This window comes from Crocuta crocuta, unplaced genomic scaffold (genome assembly GCF_008692635.1).
Source record: "Crocuta crocuta isolate KB4526 unplaced genomic scaffold, BGI_CrCroc_1.0 scaffold113, whole genome shotgun sequence".
Lineage (NCBI taxonomy): Eukaryota > Metazoa > Chordata > Mammalia > Carnivora > Hyaenidae > Crocuta > Crocuta crocuta.
The window spans coordinates 10,934,155-10,949,619 of NW_027530368.1; positions in this window are offsets into that span (position 1 = coordinate 10,934,155).

The window sequence follows — 15,465 nt, forward strand, 5'->3', positions numbered from 1 at the left end:
TTTTTCTCCCCAACACCAACACGGTACACCTTCAGAGAGCAATACAGTGGCCCCCAGGGGAGGCAGGACCCGCTTACACCAAACCCTCCAAAACAAAAAATAAGGAGCTTATGACCACTAACCCAGCACTGCAGGGGACCCTAAGGGGTCTCTGTAAGTGGCAAGCAGCAAAGATTACAAAGGACCAGGGACATCACCACAGACAAGAAACCTACAGATAATAGCATGTACTGGAGGAAGACAGACACCGAGTCACTGCAGTCTGCCTCTCCTCCAGACCAGCACAGCCACCAGTCCCAGACACCGAAAGACAACTGTTTGTTTTTGTCTGTTTGTCTGTTCTTCTCTTTTTCTTTCTAGCCTCTTCCTTTTTTTTTTTTTTTTTTGTTGGAATCAGCCTTATAGTTTCTGATTTGTTTTTCATCAATTTATCAATTCAGATAAAAAGATAGATTGATTTTGCTTGTTTGTTTAATCAGGCATGTTTACTCTGTTCTTTTTATCCCTTTTCAGTATCTTCTTTATTTTCCTTTCTCTTTCTCACGATTTAGCCTTCAAGTTTTTGTGTTTTGTTTACCTTTTATTCTCTACTTGGTCTACTTGGTCTTACTCCCCTTTTATTTTTCTCTTTGTAGGGGATCAGGTTTTCCCCCTCCCCTGCCTTTTTTCTTTTCTTTCCAGGACTATGTCAACAAACAAATCAAAGGATGCCTGATTGAAGGCCCAAACACTCCACCACTACAAGGAAGGAGGAGTTTTGCAGAGGACTGACCAGTGGGATAGAACAGCCAAAATGTAACAACAGAGTGCATGCAACACACACCAAAAACATTTCCTTAGGTGTCAGTCCCTGACAGTGGATGACCCACTTTTAATATACTAGTACTTGCAGGTGCAGGACAAATAACAAGCTATGAAAACACAAAAAAGACAAACAGCCAAAATGAAAAAATGGAAGAATTCTCCCCAAAAGAAAATTCAGGAAGAAATGACAGCCAGAGAATTGCACAAAACAGATATAAACAATATATCTGAACAAGAATTTAGAATAAAAGTCATAAGACTAATAGCTGGGCTTGAAAAGAGCATAGACGACAGTAGAGAATCTACTGCTGCAGAGATCAAAGACCTAAGAAATATTCACGATGAATTAAGATATGCTATAAATGAGATGCAAAATAAACTTGAAGCAGTAACAGTGAAGATGGAAGAAGCAGAGGAAAGAACAGGTGAAATAGAAAAATTGTAGAAAATTATGAAGTTGCCGAAAGAGAGAAAGGAAATTACTAGATCACAAGCGACGCATTAGAGAGCTAAGTGATTCCATGAAATGAAATAATATCCATATTATAGGGTTCCAAACGAAGAAGAGCAAAAGAAAAGGGCAGGAGGTTTATTTGAACAAATTATAACTAAGAACTTCTCTAATCTGGGGAAGGAAACAGAAATCCAAGTCCAAGAGGCACAGAGAACTCTCTTCAGAATCAACAAAAGCAGGTCAACACCACAACATAGCATAGTGAAACTGGCAAAATACAAGGATAGAGAATTCTGAAAGAAGCTAGGGACAAACAGTCCTTAACCTACAAGGGTAGACACTTAAGAGTAACAGCAGACCAGTCCACTGAAACTTGGCAGGCCAGAAAGGAGTGTCAGGAAATATTCAACGCACTGGATAGGAAAAAAAGGCAGCCAAGAATCCTTTATCCAGCAGGGCTATCATTCAGAATAGGAGAGATAAAGGCTTTCCCTGACAAACAAAAAATAAAGGAGCTCAGGCCCACTAAACCAGCCCTACAGGAGATCCTAAGGGAGACTAAGTGGCAATCAGCAAAGACTACAAAGGACCAGAGACATCACCACAAACATGAAACCTATAGATAACACAATGACGCTAAATCCATATCTTTCAATAATAACTCTCAGTGTAAATAGACTAAATGCCCCAATCAAAAGACAAGGGGTATCAGAATGCATTAAAAAAACAAGATCCATCTACATGCCACCTAACAAGAGACTCAATTTAGACCTGAGGACATCTGAAGTGAGGGGATGGAGAAATATCTATCATACTAATGGACATCAAAAGAAAGCTGAAGTAGCCATACTTATATCAGACAAACTAAATTTTAAAACAAAGACTGTAACAAGAGATGAAGAAGACTGTAACAAGAGATAAAGAAGACCACTATATCATAATTAGGGGGTCTATCCATCAAAAAGAGCTAACAATTGTTAAGTTATCAATTGATAACTACCTAGCCAGACTTCTCAAAAAGAGAGAGGACCCAAAAAACCCTTCCAAAAATAGAAACAGAAGGAAAACTTACAGACTTATTCTATGAAGCCAGCATTACCTTGAGTCTAAAACAAGACAATGATCCCACTAAAAAGGAGAATTTGAGGCCAATATCCCTGATGAACTTGGATGCAAAAATTCTCAACAAGATACCAGCAAATTGAATTTAACAATACACTAAAAGAATTATTCACCACGAACAAGTGGCATTCATTCCTTAGCCGAAGGACTGCTTCAGTGTTGACAAATCAATGTGACACATCACATTAATAGAAGAAAGGGTAAGAACCATATGATCCTCTCAACAGATGCAGAAAAAGCATTTGATAAAACATAGCATCCTTTTTGATAAAAACCTTTGAGAAAGTCGGGATAGAATAAACATATCTTAACAACATTAAAGCAATATATGAAAGGCCCACAGCTAATATCCTTAAAGGGGAAAAACTGAGAACTTTCCCCCTGAGACCAGGAACATGACAGGGATGTCCACTCTCACCAGTGTTGTTTAACACAACTGCTGGAAGTCCTAGCCTGAGCAATCAGACAATGAAATGAAATAAACGCATTCAAATTGGCAAAGAAGTCATCAAATTTTCACTCTTCACAGATGACATTATACTCTACATGGAAAACCTGACAGACTCTACCAAAAACTGCTAGAGCTGATTCAAGAATTCAGCAAAGTTGCAGGATATAAAATCAATGTACAGAAATCAACACCTGAATAATGAAGCAACAGAAAGAGGTATCAGGGAATAAAACTCATTAACAACTAGCATCCAAAACCATAAAATACTAGGAATAAGCCTAACCAAAGAGGTTAAAGACCTGTACTCTAAATACTATAAAATGATTATGAAAGAAATTAAAGAAGACACAAAGAAATGGGAAAACATTCCATGCTCTTGGATCCAAAAAACAAATATTGTTAAAATTTCTCTACTACTCAAAGCCATCTACACACTCAATGAAATCCTTATCAAAATAACACCACCATTCTTCACAGAGCTGGAAAAAAATCCTAAAATTTGCATGAAACCAGAAAAGGCACCAAATACCCAAAGTAATGCTGAAAAAGAAAACCAAGGGGGCACTTGGGTGGCTAAGTCGGTTAAGCACACCACTTCAGCTCAGGTCATGATCTCACAGTTTGTGAGTTAGAACTCTGCACTGGGCTCTGGGCTGACAGCTCAGAGTCTGGAGCCTGCTGCAGATTCTGGGTCTCTCTCTCTCTCTCTGCACCCCACCCCCACACTCTCACATATTCCCACTCGCTCTTTCTCTCGCTCTCTCTTGCTCTCTCAGAAATAAACACAAAAAAATTTATAAAAAAAAGAAAAAGCAAAAAAGAAAACTAAAGCTGGAGACATCACAGTTCTGGACTTCAAGCTGTATTACAAAGCTGTAATTATCAAGACAGTACGGTATTGGCACAAAAACAGACACACAGATCAATAGAACAGAGAACTTAGAAATGGACCCACAAATGTATGGCCAGATAATTTTCAACAAAGCCAAAAAGAGTACCTACCCAATGGGAAAAAAAAAGACAGTCTTTTCAGCAAATGATGCTGGGAAAACTGGACAGCAACATGCAGAAGAATTAAACTAGACCATTTTCTTTGACCATAAATAAATTCAAAATGGATGAAAGACTTAAATGTGAGACAGGAAACCATCAAAACCCTACAGGGAAAAACAGGCAGCAACCTCTTTGACCTTGGCCACACCAACTTCTTACTTGACAAGTGTCTGAAGCAAGGGAAATAAAAGCAAAAATGAACTACTGGGACTTCATCAAGATAAAAAGGTTCTGCACAGCAAAGAAAACAATCAACAAAACTAAAAGACAACCAACAGAAATGGAGAAGGTATTTGCAAATGACATATCTGATAAAGGGTTAATATCCAAAACCTACAAAGAACTCACCAATCTCCATACCCAAAAAAACCCCCAAACAATCCAGTGAATAAATAGGCAGAAGACATGAATAGATACTCTTCCAGAGAAGACATCCAGATGGCAAAAAAGATACATGAAAAGATACTCAATACCATTCATCACCAAGGAAATACCAATCAAAAAGACAATGAGACACCACCTCATACCAGTCAGAGTGGCTAAAATTAACAACTCAGGAAACAACAGATGTTGGCAAGGATGTGGAGGAGGGGAACCCTCTTGCACTGTTGGTAGGAATTCAAACTGGTGTGACCACGATGGAAAACAGTGTGGAGGTTGCTCAAAAAATGAAAAAAAGAGGGGCGCCTGGGTGGCTTAGTCGGTTAAGCGTCCGACTTTTGCTTAGGTCATGATCTCACGGTTCGTGGGTTCGAGCCCCGCGTCAGGCTCTGTGCTGACTGCCAGCTCAGAGCCTGGAGCCTGTTTCAGAGTCTGTGACTCCCTCTCTCTCTGACCCTCCCCTGCTCATGCTGTCTCTCTCTCTCTCTCTCCTAGAAATAAATAAAACATTAAAAAAAATGAAAAAAAGAAGAACTACCCTATGACACAGCAGTTGCATACTAGGTATTTATCCAAAGGATACAGGAGTGCTGATTCAAAGGAACCCATACACCCCAATGTTTACAGCAGCACAATTGCCAATAGCCAAATTATGCAAAGAGCCCAAATGTCCATCGACTGATGAATGGATTAATAAGATGTGGTATACATATACAATGGAGCTTTTCAGTGATGAACACAAAGGATATCTTGCCACTTGCAACAATGTCAATGGAACTGGAAGATATTATGCTAAGCAAAATAAGTCAGAGAAAAACAACTATCACCTGATTTCACTCATATGTGAGAAACTTAACAGATGATCAGAGGGGAAGGGAAGGAAAAATCAGATAAAAGCACAAAAGGAGGCAAACCATAAAGGACTCTTAAATACAGAGAACAAAATGAGAGTTGATGGGGGTTGGAGGATGGGGGTGGGTGAAATGGGTGATGGGCATTAAGAAGGGCACTTGTTGGGATGAGCACTGGGTGCTACTTATGATTAATAAATAAAAAATAATAAATAAATACCTGTAGAAAAAAATGAAAAAATAAAATAAAGATTGAAAGGGGTGCCTGTCTGGCTCAGTCAGTTGAGCGTCTGACTTCAGCTCAGGTCATGATCTTGCAGTTTGTGAGTTTGAGCCCCACACGGGCTCACTGCTGTCAACATGGACCCACTTCGGATCCTCTGTGTCCCTCCCCCACTCACACACTCTCAAAAATAAAACATTAAAAAAGACCATAAAGATTGTAATAAGACACAAAGAAGGGAATTATGTAATGTTAAAGGACTCAATTTAACAAAAGAATGTAAGTAACAATTGTAAATATCTATGTACCCAAAGTAAGTGCACCTAAACATATAAAGGAAATATTAACAGAAATAAAAAGAAAAACTGACACTAATACATTAACAGTAGGAGACTTTAACATCCCCACTTATATCAATGTATAGATTATCCAGACAGAAAATAAGAAAGCAGTGGCTTTGAACAACACATTAGATTAGATGGTCTTAATAGAAAAGTACAGAATATTCTATCAAAAACAATGGCATCTGAAACATTTTCCAGGATAGAGCACATGTTAGGGGACAAAACAAGTCTTAACAAATTTAGGAAGACTGAACTCATATCAAGCATCTTTTCTAACCACAACGCTAGGGGGAAAAAATCAATTACAAGAAAAAAAAAAAAAGAAAAAATTATGAAGGCTAAAACAACATGCTACTAAACAACCAACTGGCAAATGAAGTAATAAAAGAGGAAATCAAAAAAATACCTCAGACAAATGAAGCTGGAAATGTAACAGTTTGAAATTTTGGAGATACAGCAAAAGAAGTTCTAAACCATAAGTTTACAGTGATATAGGCCTATCTCAAGAAACAAGAAAAATGTCTCATAAACAATTTAACTTTACACCTGAGGCAACTAGAAAAAGAAGAACAAACCAAGCCTAAGATGAGTAAAAGAAAAGAAATAATAGAAATCAAAGCAGAAATATATGTGACAGAGACTATAAAAAATCAATATAGTAATGAAACCAAGAGCTGGTTCTTTGAAAAGATGAACAAAATTGATAAACCTCTAGCAAGACTCTTTAAAAAAAAAGAGGACCTAAATAAGCAAAATTACTAATGAAAGAGAAGAAATAACAACCAATACCACCAAACAACTGTAACAGAATATTACTAAAACCAATACAACAACAAACTGAACAACTTAGAAGAAATGGATAAATTCCTTGAAAACATATAACCTACCAAACTAAAGCAGGAAGAAACAGAAAATCTGAACAGACGAATTACTAGCAATAAAATTGAATCACTAATCAAAAAACTCTCAAAAAACAAAAGTCCAGTACCTTAGAGATTTAGAGGCAAATTATACCAAAATTTAAAGAAAACTTCATACCTAATTCTCAAACATTACTAAAAATACAAGAAAAAGGAAAACTTCCAAATTAATTCTATGAAGCTAATATCACCCAGATAAAAAAACAGATAAAGACACAGGCCAATATCTCTCATGAATACAGATGCAAAAATCCTCAATAAAATGCTAGCAAACTGAATCCAACAATTATTTTAAAAATCATACACCACGATCAACTGGGATTATTCCTAGGATGCAAGGGTGGTTCAATATTCTCAAAACAATCAGCGTGATACATCACATCAATAAGAGAAAGAATAAACACCATATGATCCTTTCAGTAGATGCAGAAAGAGCACTTGACAAAGTACAACATCCACTCCTGATACAAATCCTCTACAAAGTAGGTCTAGAGGGAATATATCTCAACATAACAAAGGCCTTATATGAAAACCCACAGCCAGCATCATACCCCTTGGTGAAAACCTGAGAACTTTTACCCTAAGTTCAGGAACAAGACAAGGCTGTCCACTCTCATCAATTTTATTCAACATTGTACTAGAAGCCCTAGTCACAGCAATTAGACAATATAAGGAAATAAAAGGCATCCAAATTGGTATGGAAGAAGTAAAATTCTCACTGTTTGCAGATGACATGATAGTAGATTTAGAAAACCCTGAAGACTCAACCAAAAAACTACTAGGACTGATTAATTAATTCAGTAAGGTGGCAGGTCACAAAATCAATGTACAGAAATCTCTTGCATTCCTATACACTAATAAAGCAGCAGCAGAAAGTGAAATTAAGAAAAAAAAAGCATTTATAATTGGACCTAAAACACAATAAAATATCTTAAAAGAGGTGAAAGATCTATACTCTGAAAACTATAAGATGCTGATGAAAGAAACTAAAGATAGCACACATAAAAAATGGAAAGAAATATCATGCTCATGGGTAGGAAGACCAAATATTGCTAAAATGGCTATAAACTGCCCAAAACTATCCACAGACTAAATGTAATCCTTATCAAATTACCAATAGCATTTTTCACAGAACTAGAATGATCCTAAAATTTGTATAGAACTACAAAAGACCCTGAATAGCTAAAGCAACCTGGAAAAAGTAAAACAAAATCAGAGGTATCACAACTCCAGATTTCAAGTTATATGACAAAGTAGCAGTAATTAAAACAATAAGGTAAGGGTGCCCAGGAGGCTCAGTCAATTGTATACAACTCTTGATTTCAGTTCAGGTCACTATCTCATGGTTTGTGGTATCAAGCTCTGTGATAGGCTCTGTGATGACAGTGCAGAGCCTGCTTAGGATTGTTTTTCTCTCTCTAAAAATAAAGTTAAAAAAACAGTATGGTAATCACATAAAAATAGACACACAAATCAATGGAATAGAAAGCTCAGAAATAACAATCCCTTTCAAAATAACACCAGCATTCTTCAGAGCTGTAACAAACAACCCTAAAATTTTTATGAAACCATAAAAGATTCTGAATAGCCAAAGCAATCCTTAAAAAGAAAACCAAAGCTGGAGGCATCATAGTTCCAGACTTCAAGTTATATTACAAATCTATAATCATCAAAACAGTCTGGTATTGGCACAAAAACAGGCAAATAGATAAATGTAGCAAAACAGAGATCCCAGAAATAGACCCACAAATGTATCATCAAATAATCTTCCACAAAGCAAAAAAGAGTATCAATGGAATAAAACAGTCTCTTTAGCAAATGGTTTTGCAAAACTGGACAGTGACATGCAGAAAAATGAACCTGGACCACTTTCTTACACCATACACAAAAATACACTCAAAATGGATGAAAGACCATAAAAAAGGAAGCCATCAAAATCCTACAGGAGAAACCAAGCAAAAACCTCTTTGACCTTGGCCTCAGCTACTTCTTGCTAGACATGTCTCTGGAGGCAAGGGAAACAAAAGCAAAAATGAATTATTAGGACTTCATCAAAGCAAAAAAATTCTGCCCAGCAAAGGAAACAATCAACAAAACTAAAAGGCAACTGATGGAATGGGAGAAGATACTTACAAATGACATATCTGATAAAGGGTTAGTATCCAAAATCTATAAAGAACTTATCAAAGTCAACACCCAAAAAAGCCAAAAAAAATCCAGTGAAGAAATGGGCAAAGGACATGAATAGATACTTCTCCAAAGAAGACATCCAGATGGCTAACAAACACATGAAAACATGCTCAACATCACTCATTATCAGGGAAATACAAATCAGAACCATAATGAGATACCACCTCATATCTGTCAGAATGGCTAACATTAACAACTCAGGCAACAACAGATGTTGGCAAAGATGCAGAGAAAACGGAACTCTTGTGCACTACTGGTAGGAATACAAACTGGTGCAGCCATTGTGGAAAATAGCATGGAGTTCCTTAAAAATTAAAAAAAAGAACCATTCTATGATCCAGGAATCACACTACTGGGCATTTATTCCCAAAATACAAAAACAGTAATTCTAAGGAGGATGTGCACTCCTACAGTTATTGCAGCATTATTTACAAGAGCCAACCTATGGAAGCAGCCCAAGTGTCCATCAATAGATAAATGGTAAAGATGCGGTGGTGTATGTAGACAATGAAATATTACTCAGCCATAAAAACCATTTGCCATTTGCAACAACATGGATAGAGCTAGAGAGTGTAATACTAAGTAAGTATGTCAGCCAACTCCTATGTGGAATTTAAGAAACAAATGAGCAAATAAAAAAAAAAAAAGAAAAGAAAGAGACAAACCAAGAAAGAGACTCTTAACTATAGAAAATAACCTGATGGTTATCAGAGGAGAGGTTTGGTGGCAGATGAGGATTAAAGAGCAGACTATCATGATGGAGAAAAAAAATCCCCTAAGACACTGATGAAAAAAATTGAAGATGACACAAATAAATGGAAAGATATACCACGCTCATGGATTAAAAGAAAAATAATTGTTCAAATGTACATAACCCAAAGGAATCAACAGATTCAATGCAATCCCTATCAAAATATCAACAGTGTTTTTCACAGAACTAGAACAAATAATCCTGAAATTTGCATGGAACCACAAAAGATCCCAAAGAGCAAAAACAATCTCAAAAAAAAAGAACAACGCTGGAGGTATCATAATCCCAGATTTCAAACTTTACTACAAAGTTACCCAACTACATTACAGTAATCCAAACAGTACAGTACTTGGACAAAAAACAGAAAGACAGATCAATGGTATAGAAAAAAGAGCCCAGAAATAAACCCACATTTATATAGTCAATTCATCTATTACAAAAGAGGCAAAAAAGGATAATGAGGAAAAGACAATCTCCTTTAAAAATGGTGTGGAAAAATGGACAGTTACATGCAAACGAATGAAAGTAAACCTGGCTCTTATACCATTTACAAAAATAAACTCAAGAGAGATTAAAGACCTAAATATGAAAACTGAAACCATATAACTCCTAGAAAAAATGTGTGTAGTAAATTCATGGACATTTGTCTTAGCAATTATTTTTGGATCTGGCCCCTCAGACATGGATAACAACAGCAAGAATTCTTTTAAAAATAAATTTTTTAGAAGAACAGAACAAACAACTGGGACTACATCAAACTAAAAAGCTCTTACACAGTGAAGGAAATCCTCAACAAAATGAAAAGACAAGCAACTGAATGGGAGAAGAGATTTACAAATGATATACCTAATACAGAGGTAACATCCAAAATATATAAAGAACTCCAAAAATTCAACACCAAGGAACCAAACAATCTAATTTTTAAAATGGGCAGTTATTGTCTGAATTAACATTTTTCCAAAGACATACAGATGGCAACAGACACATGAAAAGATGCTCAACATCATTAATCATCAGGGAAATGTAAATCAAAACCACAATGAGATATCATCTCACACCAGTAGGAATGGCTATTATCAAAAGACAAGACATACAAAGAGGACTTCATGCGCTGTTGGTGGCAATGTACGCTGGTAGAGCCACTATGGAAAGCAGTATGGAGGATTCCTCAAAAAATTAAACATGGAAATACCATATAATGAGTAATTCTACTATTGGGTATTTACCTGTAGAAAACAAAAACACTAATCAGAAAAGATTCACCCTATGTTTACTGGAGCACTATTTATTATTTTTTTTAAATTTACTGTTTTATTTATTTCTGAGAAAGAGAGAGGCAGCATGAGCAGGGGAGGGTCAGAGAGAGAGGGAGTCACAGACTGAAACAGGCTCCAGGCTCTGAGCTGGCAGTCAGCACAGAGCCTGACGCGGGGCTCGAACCCACGAACCGCGAGATCATGACCTAAGCGAAAGTCAGACGCTTAACCGACTGAGCCATCCAGGCACCCCTGGAGCACTATTTATAACTGTCAAGCTATCAAAGCAATCCAAGTATCCATTGATAGATAAATGAATAAAGAAGATATTTACACAATGGAATATTACTCAGCCATAAAAAAGAATGAAATATTGCCATTTGTGAGAATATGGAGGGACCTAGAAGGTATGCTAAGTGAAATAAGTCAGATGGAGAATGACAAACACCCAATGATTTCACTTATATATGGCATCTAAAAAAATGAAACAAATGGTGGGGGGAGGGTATGAGTGGTTAAGCTGGTTAAGCATGTGACTCTATTCAGCTCAGGTAATGATTTCATGGTTCTTGGGATTGAGCCTGCACCAAGCTCTGCGCCAAAAGCATGAAACCTGCTTGGGATTCTCTTTCTGCCTCTCTCTGCCCCTCCCTGCTTGTGCTCGCTAACACGCACTCTCTCTCTCTCTCTCAAAATAAACTTTAAAAATAAATAAAAATAAAACAAATCAATAAATAATTCAAAAAACAGACTCATAACCCCAGAAAACAATTTAGTGTTTGCTAGAGCAGAGAGGTATAAGCAAATGAGCAAAAGAGGTGAAGGAGATTAGAACTTCAAACTTCCAGTTATAAAATAAGTCACAAGGATGAAATGTACAGCACAGAAAATATAGTCAATAAAATTATAATAACTTTGTGTGGTGACAGATGGTAACTAAACTTATTATAGTGAGCACTTCATAGTATAAATGTCAAGTTGCTATGTTGTACATCTGAAACTAATGTAACATTGTATTTGAACTATACTTCAATTATTTTTAAAACTAAAGGAACCTGGCTGGCTTAGTCAGTAGAGCATGCAATTCGTGCTCTCAGGATTTTGAGTTCAAGCCCCATGTTGGGTATGGAGCCTACTTAACAAACTAATAAAAAATGAAACATACAAGGGAGGCTGGGTGGATCAGTCAGTTGAGCATCTGACTTCAGCTCAGGTCATGATCTCGCAGTATCGGAATTTGAGCCCCACACTGAGCTCTGCACTGATGGCTCGAAGCCTAGAGCCCGTTCTGGATTATATGTCTCCCTCCGTCTCTATGCCCCTCTCCCACTCATGCTCTGTCTCTCTCAACAAACATTACAATAAACAAATAAATAAAAATTAAGAATTAAAATAAAACACCTGGATTTAATTTTCTTTTGCTAAAAATCTACTTTAATATTCTTCTTGCATTCTCAACTTCTCAAAGAAAACAAGCACTATTCTTTTATTCTCTCACAATTATCCTAACATAAATCACACACACATATTTTCATGAGTTATAGAAGTTTAAAACTTTTTTTTAATAAGCTTTACACCCAATGTGTAAAGCTTGAATTCATGACACCAAGATCAAGAATCACATGTCCTACCAACTCAGCGAGTGAAGTACCCCTAAAACTTATTTTTAACATATTTATTAAAACAATTTTATTAAAGACAGTATTTCTGCTCTATTGCTCAACTGTTTACATAAAATAATAGTTAGAAATCATGTTCATATAATCTCCTGTTAGAAAAAAAGGATATTTAAATTTCCTTTAACTATTTCTTCAACATATGTACATGAATTACAAACCACAATCCCCATACTATTAACAGCTATCTTTATTTTTCATAGTCCATTTAAACATTCACCTACATGCATTTAGTTTTTACCTATTTCATTCAAAAACATAAGTGGAACAACGTTTTTATAGGTTCAACTATTTTGTTTAAAAGCACATTTTTTAAAGTTTATTTATTTTGAGTGGGAAGGGGGTCAGAAAGAGCGAGAGAAAGAATCCCAAGCAGGCTTCATGCTGTGAGGGCAGAGCCTGACATGGGACTTGATCCCATGAACCATGAGATCACGACCTGAGCTAATATCGAGTCTGATACTTAACCAACTCAGTCACCCAGGTGCCCCTGAAAGCCAATTTATCTGTACTTGTATAATAAAGAAATTAAAGTTCAAAATAATAGCGTTTACATAAAACTTTTTAAAATATCTTTACCAAGTGGGTTACCCCAATAAAGTGGAAAAATCCAAACAGAATATTTAATGGCACTAGTTGACCAAAAAAGCACCAGAGATACCTTTTTCATGAATCCTTATGAAAACCTAAGAAAAATATTTTTATGAGATTTAAATTTGGAGAATTATACAACAACCAGTCAAAAAGCATAGAATCTATCCTACATAAAGTAACTTACCATTGAGCTTTTTTGCTGAATCACAGCCATATTTCTGTCAGTTCAAATGATGATCTATATATGAGGGATTAATCTGACACAAGACAGTGAAGCTTAATCCTTCAGTATATCATAATCTATTTATTCTGCATGTTAAGAGGATTTCAGATTTAAAATTTACACAGGAAGTGATGCCAGAAATGTACACAGAATAAGATTTTCCTAAAATATTGGGTTTTAATGTCTATATAACATGAACAGACTTTATTTTAAAATGTCAAAAAATGTCTAAGTAACATAAATGGACTTTTTAAACTGTCTAATGCCATTTAAGTTTTAAAAGGCAGAATTAATGTTCATTTGACAACATTTTATATCAAAACAATTAAATCTTAAATACAGATATTCACTGAAGGGGGACTAGCTAGAAGTCACCATGTTCTCCTTTTGTGATCACTTAATGAAGTTACCACTATCAAGAGAGGAGAGATGTGATCACATAATTCACAAGTAGAGTAGAAGGCACTATTAGACTAAAAAGAAGATCCCTTGCTTTACTCTGTAATTATTCACATAACGTATAAAAAATAAAATTACTCAGGCAGTCTGGGAGGCTCAGTTGGTTAAGTGTCCGACTCCTGGTTTTAGCTCGGGTCATCATCTCGCAGTTCCTGAGTTCGAGCCCCACATCAGGCTCTGTGTTGACAGTACAGAACCTGGTTAGGATGCTCTCTGCCCCCCACTCTCTCTGCCCCTCCTGCTCTCTCTCTCTCTCAAAAATAATAAACTTTAAAATTAGATTAAATTAAATTAAAATAACTCCTGACATATACAAGAGATGCCAATAATTTCTTCTTTGAAAACCTGCCCTGCCCATAACTCTAGAAGGGACAGATACCTTGTGCCATCTGACCCTGTCCCTTCACATCCCACCGTACCTCCAGAACACAACTGACTGAAGCAATTTATTACTCTGTCTTGGAAATCTGTAATTAGAAGATGGACACTTAATTGTGGGATGAAGAGCTAAAAATCACATGGATAATAGATTTTAGATTATCACTTTGAAATGGTCATGATAAGGGCATCTGCAAGTAAATATATGAGTGGGAAAGTCAGTTTATAATGAATAAGAAGAGAGAAGCAAATATGCAAAGCAATGTCAACAAGCCAGCTGGTTCCAGAGAGCTGTTTCCTAGAAGCTGCCAGCAGTTGAATGAAATGAAATGCCCTTTAAGATACCAACTCTCTCCAAGAGTTTTACTTGAACTTTTTTGAATGCTTTCTGCTTTTATAAACAAACATTCCTTGATTATGACAGTGATTTCATACACCAAATTTTACAAAATAATTAAGGACTTCCAAAAACATGATAGAACGAAGAAACTAACTCAAATTTCCTTTAAAATATCTGAGAACTGCTGCTTTGTAAACATGAGATGCATGAGAGATAGCACCATTAAATAGAAATTGCCATCTAACCCTCAAAAATCTGCAGTACAGCAGTTGCCTGGCTGGCTTAAGTCAATGGAGCAGCCAACTCTTGGTCTTGGGGTTATGAGTTTGAGCCTCACATTGGCCGTAGAGATTACTTTAAAAAAAAAAAAAATCTACAGTAAAGCACTCAAACTGTGAAACTTTCTCAACCTAGAAGACACTTTTTTTTCTTATTCTTACCAGATGTTAATGTCAAGATTTGAGTATCTACTCACCTCCTCCATTTTTGTGTGATTTTATTTTTTTAATTCTTAATGTTAGGCTATTTTATTCTCTATCACTTGAACGTATTTTATCATTTTATTATTTAATCTTTTACTTTCTGGTTATTCTAAATTGGTTATTCTTAGTTTATATTATTTTCCTAATATTTTTGCTATCTTACAAATTTCAACTTATTTTTATCCTCTTAAATATTTAATACTTCTTAAAACTGCATTCAAGTGTTTATTTTCTCCAGATTAGATAACTCTTTTTTTTAATGTCTTTATTTTTAAGTAAGCTCTATGCTTGAACTGATGACCCTGAAAGCAAGAGTCACAGCTCTACTGGCTGAGCCAGCCAGGCACCCCAAGATTAGTTATCTCTTAACTATATTTTTATTTTTTCTGAACTTAAACTAAACATATTTTTTTAAATACATAAAATTTTTAAAGAATAAAATTTGAAACTTCTCTTTTCTTTCACTCTCCTTTTCCGTGAATAGAGGCATACTTCATATTTTTGCACTCTGCT